This window comes from Stegostoma tigrinum, chromosome 13 (genome assembly GCF_030684315.1).
Source record: "Stegostoma tigrinum isolate sSteTig4 chromosome 13, sSteTig4.hap1, whole genome shotgun sequence".
Taxonomy (NCBI): Eukaryota; Metazoa; Chordata; class Chondrichthyes; order Orectolobiformes; family Stegostomatidae; genus Stegostoma; species Stegostoma tigrinum.
The window spans coordinates 20,612,953-20,629,651 of NC_081366.1; the positions used below are offsets into that span (position 1 = coordinate 20,612,953).

General features: G+C 41.7%; 1 protein-coding gene across 1 annotated transcript in view; it reads left to right on the forward strand.

Annotated features, from left to right (window-relative positions):
- Nucleotides 1–16,699, forward strand: part of LOC125458215 (teneurin-2-like) — a 2,666,206-nt gene that overhangs the window by 1,646,526 nt on the left and 1,002,981 nt on the right. The window contains exon 12 of the mRNA XM_059650601.1: nt 13,452–13,539. The gene's annotated coding sequence lies outside the window, so the exon portion shown is untranslated. The remainder of the gene's footprint in view (nt 1–13,451; nt 13,540–16,699) is intronic.

Genomic DNA, 16,699 nt, shown 5'->3' on the forward strand with positions numbered 1-16,699 from the left:
AAGCCGATGGCTGTACAGGGGAGGAAAATGTTCTTCATTGCAATTTAGAATGTAGTGTTTGAGGGAATGTCCTATTTGAAAGATACAGTTGTTCCTGAATGAAAATACAGAATCTTGTAATTCCTCAGTAATAGAAGGCTGATGGACGGGATTGTGAGCTTCAGCGTTTAGTATCTTTTCACTGAGTGGATATACCCCTTTTTTGTTCCTCTCTCTGAATGTAGTTTTGCCTATCGTACTTTTACAGCATTTGCTAGAACCCCTTTGTTGTTATCAAGGAAAAAATGCATTGGGACTTTAAGTCAAAGTTTAAAACCTTTTAGAAATCTTGTGTCACTTGTGTTATTGAATTTTCAGCTTTTAGGCTGAAATTTACCCGTGCCTTGATGTTGGGAGCTGTGAGTGGGAGGCTGTGCGGAGGAGTTGGCAGGGGGGATTGAATCAACATGCCTCCCTATCATTGTCCCGACAGGAATAATCTTCTCAATGGCACATTGGGAAATTGGATTGACTTATTCTAGGGTGATGAGCAGCCAATTTTGCATAATTAAAGCTAAATTTAGGGTCATTTACAGAACTGCCAGCATTTTCTGTCTAAGGAGTGCTTCCTTGCCATATGGACATCTTCATGGAGATGGCCTCGTTGTGGATTGGCAAGCTCCAAGGCCCAAAGAAAAGGGTGTAGTTATGAAATGTACCCTCTCCATCCTCAATATCTCCCTCAAAAGTCTTTCATCTCTATTGATATGGTCTACGGCCATTGGCTTTAGAAAAAGCATAGAATCAAGGACCCTTCAGTCCAATTCATTCATCCTGACCAGACATCTTAAATTAATCTAGTCCCTTTTGCTGGCATTTGGTCCACATCCCTCTGAGCCCCTCCTATTCATTTACCCATCCAGAAGTCTTTTAAATGTTGTAATTGTACCAGCCGCCATTGCTTCTTCTGGCAGTTCATTCTAAACACTCATCACATTCTGCATGAAAAGGTTGCTCCTTCGATCCCTTTTAAACCTTTCCCCTCTCACCTTAAACCCATGCCCTCTAGTTTCAGACTGCACTATCCTGGGGAAAAGACCTCGACTATTCACTCTATCCATGCCCCTCATGATTTTATAAACTTCGATAAGGTCACCCCTCAGCCTCCAATGCATCAAAGAAAATAACCCCAGCCTACTGAACCTCTCCCTATAGCACAAACCTTCCAAACTTGGCAACATCCTTGTAAATCTTTTCCGAACCCTTTCAAGTTTAAAAACTTACTGCATTTTATTTTTGACTTACCTCCTGGAGGTTACATCCACTTTGAAGTTTCCTAACATTCCTGACCTGCCTCAGCAGTGTCATCTCTCCTGATGGTCTCTAAGCTGCCAGTATTCTTCATTGTGCTGACAGCATCAAGGACCAGCCACCTTTAATTTGGCAATCTGCCTGAAGGTCATCAATTCAAAGGCTGACTACAGGAAAATTGTACAGCACTCAACAAGTGAGGCCAGCATCCAGTTGCCAAAACTAGTCTAAAAGTGATCCTGTTAACAGTAATCTGATAACCTTTAATCCTGTAAACAATTCCACTTCCAAAGTTTGGAGAAAAATTATGAAGTAACTAATATAATACGTGGTTTTAACATATCGATAAAGGTATTCAGTCTGCCTGATTTTGTACAATTACACTTGTCCTCTAACCATGCTTTATTCAAAGACCTTGCTTGATCTTGACTCTTGTGTGAACACCACAGGAGATTAACTGATGTTCACATGTGCATTTATATTAAAAGCATAGTTAATTTAATGTGTACTCTACTATCTTCAGAAGGGAAGCAGAAGATTTTGAGCATGAGTCACTTAAAGCAACACATTTCAAAACAAGTGAAATTGTTTACCCAAGTTTTTATTTGGATGCCAAAATACAGAACTAATATGCCCTGACTAATGTACAAGAATGGATTTTTGGGCTGTTACTATGCCTGTACCATGATTAATTAGACCTCACTGCAGCAACCACCCCCTACAAATCACACAAAAACTTTGTCCAAAAACAAAGAAAGAGTTAAGGAACTGATTCTTTCACTGAAGTACACTTTAAACTCATGTTTCAGATATGGTACATGTAATTAATCACTGCAGCTTTAATGTGGCCACTTTTCTCATATGATTTTCTTTCTTTATTCATTCTTGGGACATTGCTGACTAGGCAGCATTTAATACCCATCCCTAATTGCCCAGAAGGCCACTTGCGAAGATCTTTGCATCCTCGCTCTCCACTGGAGTCGTACCTGAGGACTGGAGAGAGGCAAATGTAATTCCTCTCTTCAAGAAAGGAAATAGGGAAATCCCCGGCAATTATAGACCAGTAAGTCTCACGTCTGTCGTCTGCAAGGTGTTAGAAAGGATTCTGAGGGATAAGATTTATGACCATCTGGAAGAGCATGGCTTGATCAAATACAGTCAACACGGCTTTGTGAGGGGTAGGTCATGCCTTACAAACCTTATCGAGTTTTTCGAGGATGTGACTAGAAAAGTTGATGAGGGTCGAGCTGTGGATGTGGTGTATATGGACTTCAGCAAGGCATTTGATAAGGTTCCCCATGGTAGGCTCATTCAGAAGGTCAGGAGGAATGGGATACAGGGGAACTTAGCTGCTTGGATACAGAATTGGCTGGCCAACAGAAGACAGCGAGTGGTAGTAGAAGGAAAATATTCTGCCTGGAAGTCAGTGGTGAGTGGGGTTCCACAGGGCTCTGTCCTTGGGCCTCTACTGTTTGTAATTTTTATTAATGACTTGGATGAGGGGATTGAAGGATGGGTCAGCAAGTTTGCAGACGACACAAAGGTCGGAGGTGTCGTTGACAGTGTACAGGGCTGTTGTAGGCTGCAGCGGGACATTGACAGGATGCAGAGATGGGCTGAGAGGTGGCAGATGGAGTTCAACCTGGATAAATGCGAGGTGATGCATTTTGGAAGGTTGAATTTGAAAGCTGAGTACAGGATTAAGGATAGGATTCTTGGCAGCGTGGAGGAACAGAGGGATCTTGGTGTGCAGATACATAGATCCCTTAAAATGGCCACCCAAGTGGACAGGGTTGTTAAGAAAGCATATGATGTTTTGGCTTTCATTAACAGGGGGATTGAGTTTAAGAGTCGTGAGATCTTGTTGCAGCTCTATAAAACTTTGGTTAGACCGCACTTGGAATACTGCGTCCAGTTCTGGGCGCCCTATTATAGGAAAGATGTGGATGCTTTGGAGAGGGTTCAGAGGAGGTTTACCAGGATGCTGCCTGGACTGGAGGGCTTATCTTATGAAGAGAGGTTGACTGAGCTCGGTCTCTTTTCATTGGAGAAAAGGAGGAGGAGAGGGGACCTAATTGAGGTATACAAGATAATGAGAGGCATAGATAGAGTTGATAGCCAGAGACTATTTCCCAGGGCAGAAATGGCTAGCACGAGGGGTCATAGTTTTAAGCTGGTTGGTGGAAAGTATAGAGGGGATGTCAGAGGCAGGTTCTTTACGCAGAGAGTTGTGAGAGCATGGAATGCGTTGCCAGCAGCAGTTGTGGAAGCAAGGTCATTGGGGTCATTTAAGAGACTGCTGGACATGTATATGGTCACAGAAATTTGAGGGTGCAGACATGAGGATCAATGGTCGGCACAACATTGTGGGCTGAAGGGCCTGTTCTGTGCTGTACTGTTCTATGTTCTATGTTCTATGTTCTAAGGCAGTTCAGAGTCAACCACATTGACTGGGTCTGAAGTCTGGAGTCAGGAATCACATGTAGGCCAGACCAGGTAAGGATGGCAGGATAATAAAATGTGAGGCTGGATGAACACAGCAGGCCAAGCAGCATCTCAGGAGCACAAAAGCTGACGTTTCGGGCCTGGACCCTTCGTTTCCTTTCCTAAAGGGCATTAGTGAAAAAAATGTTTTTTTTTCCTAACAATCGACAATGAATTCATGGTCATCATTAGATTCTTAATTCTAGGTATTCATTGAATTCAAATTCCACCATCTGCCTTGGCGGGATTCGAACCAGGGTCCCCAAAATCTTATCTGGGTCTGTGGACTAGCAATTTAGCGATAATACCATTAGACTATTGCCTTCCTCCTTCAGATAGCCTTTCAGACAATATTCGCAGTATGTCTGCATGGAGGTGAACATGTAATTGCGATTTTACAAACAAGAGTAAGGTCAAGGTTTTAATAACGACTTAAACATGTTATGTCTGTATTTTTTCTTGCGACTCATGAGAACGCAGAAGTAGTGCACTTAAAATGCACAAGGCACAGCATTGTAATTGTGATATAGAATAATGTACAGAAAATTCAATTTCTTTCTTGATGGAATCATATGTATAGCATGAGCCCAGAAGATTGAAAGAACAATCAGACTTCGGTGGCTACCAGTGTATAGCTGAATACCCTCAATAACTGGTTACGTGTGATTTTTTTTCTGTCGTCTATTTCTTTATTTGCATGCACCAAAGACAATATAATTTACATTTTGGTTAACCCAAAGCCCTGACTATTACGGCCATTTTCAGGGTGAGGTGATTGAATTCTTTACGTCTTGTTCCCTCATAGGCAGTGACTTATTAATGAGGAGATAGTAGGAACTGTCGATACTGGAGTCTGAGATAACAAGGTGTGGAGATACATGAATACAGCAGGCTAGGCAGTATCAGAGGAGCAGGAAAGCTGATGTTTCAGGTCTGGGCCCTTCTTCAGAAATGGGGGAAGGAAAGGTGGCTCTGAAATAAAGAGAGAGAGGAACAGGCGATGATAGAAGGTGGATAGTGGAGAGGATAGGTGGAGAGAAGATGGACAGGTCAAGGAGGCGGGGATGAAGCCAGTAAAGATGCATGTAGGTCAGGAGTTGGGATGGGGATTAGTCAGTGAGGAGGGAGGGGCAGGTAGCTCGGAGGGAAGATGGGACAGGTCAAGGAGGCAGGGATGTGGCTAGTAGAGGTGAGGTGAGTGTGGGTAGGAAGTGGGGTTGGGGGTTGGTCAGTGAGGTGGGAGGAGTGGATAGTTGCGAGAAAAGACAGACAGGTCAAGGAGGAAGGGATGAGAGGGGAGTGCTGGTCTTGGGATGAAGTCGGGGGTCGGGAGATTTTGAGATTTTGAAGATAATGAGAACTGAAGTTTTGTGTTCAACCTGGACAATGGGCCAAGTAGTGGCAGAGTAGGGAAGAGAACCTCTTCCCATTCTTCCAGAATTAGTCATCCCTGAATGATCCCATAAAATCGATGATCTGATAATTTATTTAATTGCTGCGTTGCAATAGCTTCAAAAATGTTTAATCAGCTGTAAAGCAATTTGTGATGGTTCAGAAGTTATGAAAGGTGCAATACAACTGCAAGTCTTTTTTGTTGTTTGCGGGAACTGTGTGCAAATTGTGTTGCTTCTTTCATTGCAAAGATCGGAGCATTTCAAAGATGTGCACCTGGTTTCTGAGCACTTTGAGATTTCCTGATGTTGTGGAAGATGCTCTATAATCGCAACTTCTTTCCCATTTCTTGCCTCCGCTGACATACCAGCAGTAGCCAGAGGACACGTTAACTGTTCATGTGAGGGAAAGTGCAAAGAGAAGTGAAAGAGTATGGCCCCAAAATGTAAAACCTAATTAAACAAAGACAATGTTCTCATTTTGTAGAGGAACATATATTTGACAGCTCATAATTTCGTAGTTACTGGTGTATGTGCTTTTGCAAGGCAAATAAAGGCCATGGTATAACAGCCTCTCTCTCATATATGTTCATAAATTTGCATTTCAACAGTCATTCTTAAAATAGTGTCCTAATAGAGGATGACAAATGATCAGGTAAATGATATGATTAATATTTTCATGAGTAAGTTATGTTTTGCTCATAAATGGAAATATTAATCAGTTCCTGCAGTCGGTCATCTGCCCTGCATTTTAAATTACCTCAAGCCAAGTCTGCATTTATAATTCTGTATTTTTATTTTACTTCAGCTGCAGAGTGCTCCTCCTTATCATTTCATGTGATTTGCTTCTCATCTCCGCATCCAATATGATTAAATATGTTTCAGAAGTGTTCTAAGTTGAGGGTACCTGTAAGGTTGAATGGTGAGATCAATACGTCTGCAATTCTAGTCAAACACAGCTTTCTGGTAAATTGTGGAAGACACTAAAACAATGAATTTGTGTCAGGTATTTTGCTTTTTTCTACACAACTTGAACAGGGCTCAGAAAGGAGAGGGAGCTTTGGAAAGAAAGAAAGCTTTGCAAACTGGCAAATTGCTATATTGCTAATTTTATACCAAATCTGGACAACCTCAAGAATGCAAGCAATTGGAGAATATAGAGTGAGGATGAATCTCCCTGAGAAGTGTCAGAACTTGAAGACGATAATGGATTATCAAGGATCCTGTCTTCAGCACACAAGTCTTCTGCTCATAGCATTGCCCATGTCAAAGAGATTTTGCTGATTTGATCCTTGCCTGCTTCAAGACATCTCAACATCTGGATATTGTACCCCACGAAGCACAACATAACTCTAGCCAAATTAGGGTCGACATCGACACCAGTCAATCATGTGAAGGCCCCAAAATGTAGGATTCATATGGAAATGAACCAAGGAAAAGATTGATTCCCTTCACAGTCATGTTGTTGAATTATTTTGGAAGTTTAACAAAAGCTTACCTCATTTCTGTTTCAAATTTTACATTAGCTATAGATCTGGGTGGCATGGTGGCACGGTGGCTCAGTGGTTAGCACTGCTGCCTCACAGTATCAGGAATCCGAGTTTGATTCCACCCTCAGTTGAATGACTGTGTGGAGTTTACACATTCTCCCCATGTCTGCGTGGGTTTCCTTTGGGTGCTCCAGTTTCCTCCCACAGCCTAAAGATGTGCAGGTTAGTTGGATCGGCCATGCTAAATTGCCTATAGTGTCCAGTGATGTGTCGGTTAGGTGGATTAATTGTGGGAAATGCAGAGTTACAGGGGTAGTGTAGGGGGGTGGGTCTGGATGGAATCCTCTTTGGAGGGTCAGTGTGCACCTAATGGGCCGAGTAGCGTGCTTCCACATTGTAGGATAGAACCAGAGGGGCACTAATGTCCTGGGTGGGAAATTTTCTAGTGCTATTCGGGTGGATTTAAACTAGCTCAGAAGGGGGATGGGAAACTGAGGTGTAGTCCTGGTACACAGGAGGATGAGCAGAAGGAGGACATAGTCAGGACCTCACTGTCACAGGAGTGTGCTGGCAGATAGCAAGCTGGATTGAAGTGTGTCTACTTAAATGCCAGGAGTATCCGGAATACGGTCGGTGAGCTTGCAGCTTGGATAGGTACCTGGGACTTCGATGTTGTGGCCATTTTGGCAGGGTCAGGAATGGATGTTGCAGGTTCCAGGGTTTAGATCTTTCATCAAGGTCAGGGAAGGTGGTAAAAGAGGGGGAGGTGTGGCTTTGTTGGTCAAGGACAGTATAACGGTGGCTGAAAGAACTTTTGATGAGGACTCATCTACTGAGGTGGTATGGGCTGAGGTTGCCGAGGAAGGTTTACCGACTGAGTCAGTATAGGTGGAAGATAGGAACAGCGAGGGAGCATCACCTAACTGGGGGTTTTCTACAGAGCCCAAAATAGCAGTAGGGAGATCGAAGAACTCATAGGCCGGCAGATTGTTGAAAAGTGCAAACGTGGCATGGTTGTTGTTATGGGTGACTTCAACTTTCCCATTATTGATTGGAACCTCCTTAGTGCAGATGGTTTGGATGGAGCCGTTTTTGTCAGGTGTGTTCAGGAGGGTTTCCTTACTCAGTATGTGGACAGGCTGACGAGGGGAGAGGCCATTTTGGATTTGGCGCTCGGCAATGAGCCAGGACAGGTGTCAGATCTTGTGGTGGGAGAACGCTTTGGTGACAGTGACCACAACAGCTTCACATTTACCATAGCTATGGAAAGGGAAAGGAGCAGTTACCAGGGGAAGATATTTAACTGGGGTAAAGGAAACTATGATGCTATCAGACAGGAGTTGGGAAGTACAGATTGGGAGCAATTGTTCCACAGAAAGGGCACAGCAGACATATGGAGGCCCTTTAGGGAGCAGTTGTTGCGAGTGATGTATAAATTTGTTCCTCTGAGACAGGTAAGAAGGGGTAAGATTAAGGAGCCTTGGATAACGGGTACAGAGGTGCTTCTTGTCAAAAAGAAAAAGGCAGACTATGTAAGGTAGAGGAAGCAAGGGTCTGGCACAGCTTTAGAGGATTACAGGCTTGCTTGGAAGGAGGAGGGCCAGGAGGGGGCATGAGAAAGGCTTGGCAGGAAGGATTAGGGAGAATCCGACTCATACGTGAGGAATAAGAGAATGATTAGGGAGAAGGTAGGGCCGATCAGGGATAGCGTAGGGAACTTGTGCGTGGAGTCTGAGCAGATGGGGGAAACCCTAAATGAGTTTTTTGCTTCGGCTTTCACTAAGGAAAGGGACCTTGTTGTGAATGAGAACTTTGAGGAGCAGTAAAACAGGCTTGAAAAGATCAAGATTGAGGAAGTTGATGTGCTGGAAATTTTGGCAAACATTAAGATTGATAAGCCCCCAGGGTCAGACCAGATTTATCCTAGGTTGCTCCGGGAAGCGAGAAAGGAGGTTGCTAAGCTGCTGGCGAAGATCTTTGCTTCCTTGCTCTCCACGGGAGTCGTATTGGAAGATTGGAGAGAGGCAAATGTTGTTCCCCTTTTCAAGAAAGGGAATAGGGAAATCTTTGGAAATTACAGACCAGTCAGTCTTACGTCTGTGGTCAGCAAGGTTTTGGAAAGAATTCTGAGGGATAGGATTTATGACTATTTGGAGAAGCATAGTGTGATTAAAGGGAGTCAGCATGGCTTTGTGAGGGGCAGGTCATGCCTCAAAAATCTTATTGAATTCCTTGAGGAAGTCACGAGACAGGTTGTTGAGGGTCGAGCAGTGGATGTGGTGTACATGGATTTCAGCAAGGCATTTGATAAGGTTCTCCACGGCAAGCTCATTCATAAAGTCAGGAGGTATGGGATACAGGGTGATTTGGCTGCCTGGATTCAGAATTGGTTGGCTGACAGGAGGCAGAGAGTGGTTGTAGATAGTAAGTATTCTGCCTGGAGGTCAGTGCTGAGTGGTGTCCCACAGGGCTCTGTTCTTGGGCCTCTGCTGTTTGTAGATTTTACAAATGACTTAGATGAGGAGGTTGAAGGGTGGGTTAGCATGTTTTCTGATGACACAAAGGTTGGAGGTGCCATTGATAGTATCGAGGGCTATTGCAGGCTTCAGCGAGACATTGACAGTATGCAGAGCTGGGCTGAGAAATGGCAGATAGAGTTCAACCTGGATAAATGCAAAGTGATGCATTTTGGAAGGTCGAACTTAAATGCTGAATATAGGATTAAAGGCAGGATTCTCGGCAGTGTGGAGGAACTGCGGGATCTTGGTGTTTAAGTGCATAGCTCCCTCAAAGTTGCCACCCAGGTGGATAAGGTTGTTAAGAAAGCATATGGTGTTTGGGCTTTCATTAACAGGGGGATTGAGTTTAAGAGCCACGAGGTTATGCTGCAGCTCTACAAAACCCTGGTGAGACCACACTTGGAATATTGTGTCCAGTTCTGGTCGCCCTATTATAGGAAAGATGTGGAGGCTTTGGAGAGGGTGCAAAGGAGATTTACTAGGATGCTGCCTGGACTGGAGGGCTTGTCTTACGAGGAGAGGTTGACTGAGCTCGGACTTTTCTCTCTGGAGAGAAGGAGGAAGAGAGGTGACCTGATCGAGGGTACAAGGTAATGAGAGGCATGGATAGAGTCGATAGCCAGAGACTTTTCCCCAGGGCAGCATTGACTGCCATGAGGGGTCATAGCTTTAAGGTGTTGAGAGGAAGGTATAGAGGAGATGTCAGAGGGAGGTTCTTCACCCAGAGAGTTGTGAGCGCATGGAATAGTTTGCAAGTGGTTGTCGTGGAAGTGGAGTCATTCGTGACATTTAAGCGACTGCTGGACATGCACCTGGACAGCAGTGGATTGAGAGGATTGTAGGTTAGGTTATTCTATTTTTGGATTAGGATTAATCCACGGCACAACATTGTGGGCCGAAGGGCCTGTACTGTGCTGTACTTTTCTATGTTCTGTGCCCTCTGTAGGGATTCTGTACTGGTAATGCACTCATCTCTTACACAGAAAGTAATGAACAGGTTGAAGCTCCAATCCAGTTCCATGAACACAAATTCTAGGCTGAAATTCCATTGCTGTACTGACGGAGCATGACAGTGTCAAAGAGTTGGTGTGTGGTTGATAGAGACAGAAACATTCATAACATTTAAGAAGTATTTAGTTGTGTACTTGCAATGCTCAGGCACACAAGTCAATGAGCCAAGTGCTGGAAAACAGGATGAGAAAAGTTAGATCAGAGATAATGGGAACTGGAGATGCTGGAGAATCCAAGATAACAAAGTGTGGAGCTGGATGAACACAGCAGGCCAAGCAGCATCTTGTGCTCCTAGGATGCTGCTTGGCCTGCAGTGTTCATCCAGCTCCACACTTTCTTATATAGAATAGTTGGATGGTTGTTTTGGACTCGTGTGGACTCGGGTCGAAGGGTTTCACTGAGTATCCTCATTAAAATTTATTTCTAAACCAGCAACATTGAAACCGGAACAACTCCTTGTTATTACAGTGCTGTTTGGGAGACCATATTCTGCACAGATTATATATGTATTATTCTATATTGCATGATTGACTGCCTGAAAGTCCTTTTGGATCTGCCATCATGTTCTAAAAGGCCAGATGTAAATGCAAAGGTAAATTATTTCTTTCCTGAAAACATGTAAGCTCAATTTTCATATTTTTAGCAGAGGTTGGCAACCTTATAGGTGCAGAGAAATGTCCTGAATACAATGTTTCACAAACATTTTCCCATTGAGGCCACATCTAAAAGTTCATAAATTATCATGACCCCGCAATAAGAACTGTCAACATGGAATAAGAGGGGAAAAGACCTACAAAAGCATGGGACAAGAAGAAAAGACTTGTGAGAAGCAGAGCTCACGGTACCAGAACCCATTTATGAAGCTCCCTCTTTTAGAACATTAATTATCCAGACCTTGCAATTTTGAGTTAAAGCTTTTGTCATTGGACATGTGAAGTGACTTCTTCAAATTTCTGTCAGATAAGTGGGACTCCTGCAAATGTGAGTCCTTCATTTTCAAGTGACTCAGTAGATGTGCCCAAGGTTTATTTACCAGGATAATACATGAGGCAGTTGATCCTGCTTTTAATCAGAGTAACAACCTCTGAACATTCGCCATGGCAGTGAGGAGGAATGTTTAATTCATCCTGTAAAATCTCGACAAGTAATTAGTGTGAGTTTAGAGATATCGCATTGTACCCCTTGAGGTTAGAGCTAAGAAATCTTTTCAGAAGAGAATAAAAGAAGCAATGGTTAACATTTAATTTATGATCTTCATTGCTAGATGAGTTGATGTGGGCAAAAAAAACCCAGAACTGAACAGAACTGAAGTCAACCCATCCTGTTATCTCATTTAGAAGTGACCTGAATGTGGCTCTAGCTCTGACATTCCTCACTTTACTGAACATAGCTTTGCCTAAAAAATTAGACCACACAATATAAAATGTTTTCTAGTGCAGTTATTTGAATTATTAATGACTCACACAATGTTGCAGATCGTCAGCTTAATTTAATTTTATGCTCTATGCCAGCACAATGGGTGTCCTGGTCTGGTAAATGACAGCAGAGGTCAGACTTTTAACAACTCAGCCTTTTCTCTGATTAGAGACTGCAAAAAATATGTAAGGCATTTCATAATCCTACTGTAACTAGTGGAATTTGATGTATAATTCCAGTTAAGTGGACCATTGTAATTATCACTTTTCATTTGCCTGGATCACATTTCATGTGATCAGCCTTTCACTGATACTGAACTGATAATAAAGAGAAATCACCTCTTCAGTCCTTTGAAAAATCATTTCACATTTTTTCAGAGGCTGGATAACCTGTTATTGCCTGTTTAGAGAAATCTGTTCTACTAGACTTAAAGGAACAGTACTATCCAGTTAAAGCATATTGCCAATTTTTATAAACTGCAAAATTATATTTCCTGTCAGAGTGGAATTGTTATTTCACCCAAACCACAAATGATTTAATGAAGAGATGCAGATGATGTTAAATTTTCAGTGATCAGTATGATGGATTTTCTTACAGTGACCCTTGAACGGACTTTTCTAGTTTTTGCCTGAATAACACTCCCAGTATGAAACCTGTAAGTCTACAGAACTGTTTGAATAGCATCATTGCAAGCCCTTCAGTAAGAAAGAAATAGCAAGAGGTCTCCTTTCAAACTATAGCTCAGGATAATTTCTTATACTTGAGTCAGGACCATGAATTTCAGCTTCAAGAAGCCAATATCCTGATTGTCATTGGTTACAAAAGCTACAGAAATCTGATTTTAAATTTTTTTTTTGTGGAAAACATGGCCTAAAGTGTTCTGAATAAACTTGAAATGTAACAGAAAAGGTTTCGGTTGCCTGACTGTTGGCAATAATCCAACCAGTTGTGAACATCATTTGGCCTCCAATTTGAGGCTTTTTTATATGCCTTCTGCTGCTTGGTGCCAGACTAAGAGGCGAAACACTTAGGTGCCAACAGATTCTGAGGTTTTAGTCCTGGCATTTACTCAGTGATGTGCTGCAGCACTGTCTCTGTTGGAAATTTTAGTCATTAGCGCAGTGGCAGAAAGATGGACACAGGCAGCATTATTGATATATTTGGTGGAAGGAAGGGTGACGGTGGATGGGTTGAGAGTCATGTGCGAGTGGCTTGATGGACTGCCCAACATTCCTTAACTTTCTGGCCTGTTAAGTTGCACTGACCAAAAGAAAGTTTACTTCTTAGAACTCCACACTATTTTCTGTACATTATTAGTGAGTTTTTCCTTGTGGACACCAGTACATTGCCACTCACTGAATACTTGCAAACATTATGCTTGATTATACTGGAACCTGAGAATCAGGCACATCCAGTTTTGGAATTCTATATCTGAGCAGTCTTTTAGCTCGTGAGACAATGAAGGAAATTCTACCTTTAACAAGACATTGAGATATCTTACGAATTGACGTTTCTGACCTTCATGTGAGGTCCCTGCTTTTTTGTTATGAGAATTACTACACAGCACCAGTAGAATGCTGAAGATTTTTGTCACACAAATAAAGGGGGTTTCACACTATTCATTTGAACTGTACTATCTAGTATGAAAGCAGACAAATGTTTTATTTTCTGCTGCAATCATTCATTCAGTGATTTCTCTCATATGCTAATGGAGTTAAATCAACCGTGATCTCATTGAATGGTGCAATGGCTGATTCCTAATTCTGTGTTCAAAATTAATATGTTATACATTTTAAAAGAGCTAAAGCAATGTAAACCAATCCTACTTGTTTAATTTGATTGTATTACAGGTACCAGTGGTGGAACAATAATGAGAGTGTAGGCCTGTTGGTGAACTGAGATAGATCTGAAGCAGAGTAAAAGACAAGTTAATTTCAGGTAAGCTGCAGTCCAAATGATTTTTAAGGGTGAGCACAGAATTATAGTTCTTTCTATGCTATTATAGTTTTAAAATTCAGATGTCGGCTTTTACTCAAGTTTCATAGTGAAGTTCAATGATTATAGCAGCAGATGTTATGATCCCTGCATAATCTAAAATATTTTGCACGATTTGCAGTTCTACAAGAGGCTTCATACAGATATTATTATTCTGCATTTTTACATTGAATTTCAAGCACAGGAACAGGCCATTCAACAGAGCAGTTCTAGTCTTTATACTTCACATGAGCCTGTTGACACCTAACTTCATCACACCTGATCAACATATGTGTCTAATCTCTTTCCTTGTGTTCTCCATTTAATCTCTCCTTAAATGTATCAACATAAGTCATATCAGCTATCCCAATGGGACAGTAGGTTCCACATTTTGGAATCCTGCCAAACTGTGCACACCATTTTATTTGCTCATTCATAGAGTGTGAGTGTTGTTGGCAAGGCCAGCATTTATTGCACATCTCCAACTGCCAGGTGATGATGAGCTGCCCTTTCAATCTGCTGCAGTGATATGATGTAGGCGGACCCACAGTGCTGTAAGCACAGTGGGTAATTTGGAGAGCAACTTTCAGTGGACATTATTTCTAAGCGCCAGCTAAGTTGGTCAAGTTAGCAGCTGTGGAAGATGCTGCCGAAGGAATCCGGATAAGTTGTTGCAGTGCATCTTGTAGTTTGTGCACACTGCTGCTGGTGGTGTGAATAATGCAGGTGGGACCTGATGTGCCATTTGAGAGGCCTGCTTTATCCGAGATGGTGTTGAATTCCTTTTGTGTTTTTGGGACTACACTCTTCCAGGAATGTGAAACATATCCTTTAAAATCATGATTTGTGCCTGTTGGACAGGCTTTGAGGAGATGAGATGCTTGTCTTAGAATTCTCAGTCACTGATCTGCATTTATCAAGATCAAAAATCATAGAACGCCAGGCTATGGTCCAACAGGTTGAGATGAATATGCAAGCTTTTGGAGCTCAGCTCCTTCCTGAGGAGCTGAGCTCTGAAGGCTTGTGTTTTCAAATAAACCTGTTGGACTGAACCTGGTGCCATATAATTTTTGACCTTGTCTATCCCAGTCCAACACTGGCATCTCTATCTCATTCCTTTGTCTTCACAATGTTTAAATGACTGGTTTGGTTAAATTTCTGGTTATAAGGAAAGATTGTCAAGGATTCATCAATGGTAATGCTGTTGAAGAGAAAGAATGTGGTTGGATTCTGTCTGGTTGGAGATGGTCATTGCCTGACACTTATGCTGCACAAATGTTACTTGACATTTATTAGGCCCAGCCTTGTAAATGTGGATGCAAAATACATGATCAAATAATCAGTAAGAATTTCCTGTTCAGATCTTGCTGTGAAGAAACGGTATTTGATTAAATAGCTGAAGTTGGCTAAGTTGAGTGTCTATCTTTTAAGGGATGTTTTCTCCAACTCTACTCCACCCCCACCAACACATCTGGCAAGTAGTTCCTTTCTCCTGTGGGCTAATCAGGTCAATCAACCACTGTGCCTTCTCAGAAGGCTGTGATCCCCAAAGGAAACAATGGTCACAGAATCAGAGCTTGAGAATTGCGACTCAATTTCACACTGGCTTCTTACAAATCTGGATTTCTGGTAGGATATTACTTTATGGCATTAGTCTAGTTCAGAGTTTCAGCCCAGACCACTAATGGTATATGCAGTTTTTGCTTAATGCTAAACTCCCTGATGTTTTTGTTCATGCATTTATCCCTTCTTTAACAATCTATCGTGGATCTTGGTCCCTCAAGCAAGTGATGGTTGTCTATATGCAAATCTGGAGACTGAACAAAGATGAAACTGCTTAATTGGTTTTCACCTAAAATTAAAACTATTCACTTTTACTAAGATTGATTGATATTACCTCATTCAGCAACATAAAATACAGAATTCTCTTCATGGTCTGGAATAATAAGTAACACCCTGTGAGCCATACTCCTAAAAGAGGGTTGATTCTTTCGAATTTGGAAATGATGAGAAATCCTATAAGAATTCTAGGTGGTGGGAATCAGTTACATTTATCTGTTAAATTAGACCAGAGGGCATTCATATATTTTAAATATGTTTCACTAAACTTTTTGAGATAATGCTTCAGACAAATATAGCAATATTCCCAGAGAGGGAAAATGTTGCACTCCAGAAACTCTGCTGATTGAGTAATGGGAAATGGTTTGGCCCTTTGGAAGTTTTCTGTTTGAGATTAATGTTTACGCAGAGTTAATTGCATATGAAGTGAAATGCGCTATTGCTTGAGTTTCCACAAATGTGGTTCTAGGTGCTCCCCATAGAGTAACCTTTCTATTTTTATGGCCTTTAGTACAAGGGTTTACTTGATGTACAAGAGAGGAATATTTTCCACTGTTGGCTCTATGGTACTGCAAAACATTTATGATATCATCTTGATGATCTGCCAAACCAGGTGCAACTACATTGATACAATGTCCCTCATCATTTTCCTTTGTCTAAACTTTAAACTTGAGATTACTGCTTTATTCCAGTTGCTGTATGATGTGTATGTGTAATATAAACACTGTACGTAACATGGTATGTCTGTTTATTCATCAGCTTGCTTCATATCTTTGTATGCAGCAGAACTCTATTTTTCTGAAAGGAGCTAATTTACACTGAGAATTTCATCAACAGAATTAGACTATACAAAGGAGGAAACTATATACAGGGAAGTTGTAATCAAATATTTCAGCAAGTTGCAAAATAAAATACAGAGTAAAAGAAACACTGTGAAAAAAACACTGCCAACTAGTCAGCACTTTGTCAGTGAATGGTTGGATATGAGCTGTTTAAATACTGATTAGAACAATGATTGTGTGGTGCCAGTCGGCATCAAGTTGACAAGCTGGCTTGCTGAGCAGCATATGATGCCAATGGGCATCAAGTACATAGTTGGCAGAATGATTGCTTGATAACAGTGGATACTAAGCTTCAGTTGATTTTTGGAGAAAATTGGCAAAAGCAATTTGGATAAAAATTCATAGTTACTGAGGTAACAACATAATAAATAATGTCACTTCAGCATCTGCTGAAAATTAACATATTGAAAACTGTATAAAGAGTTAAATGAAGCTGTATGAAA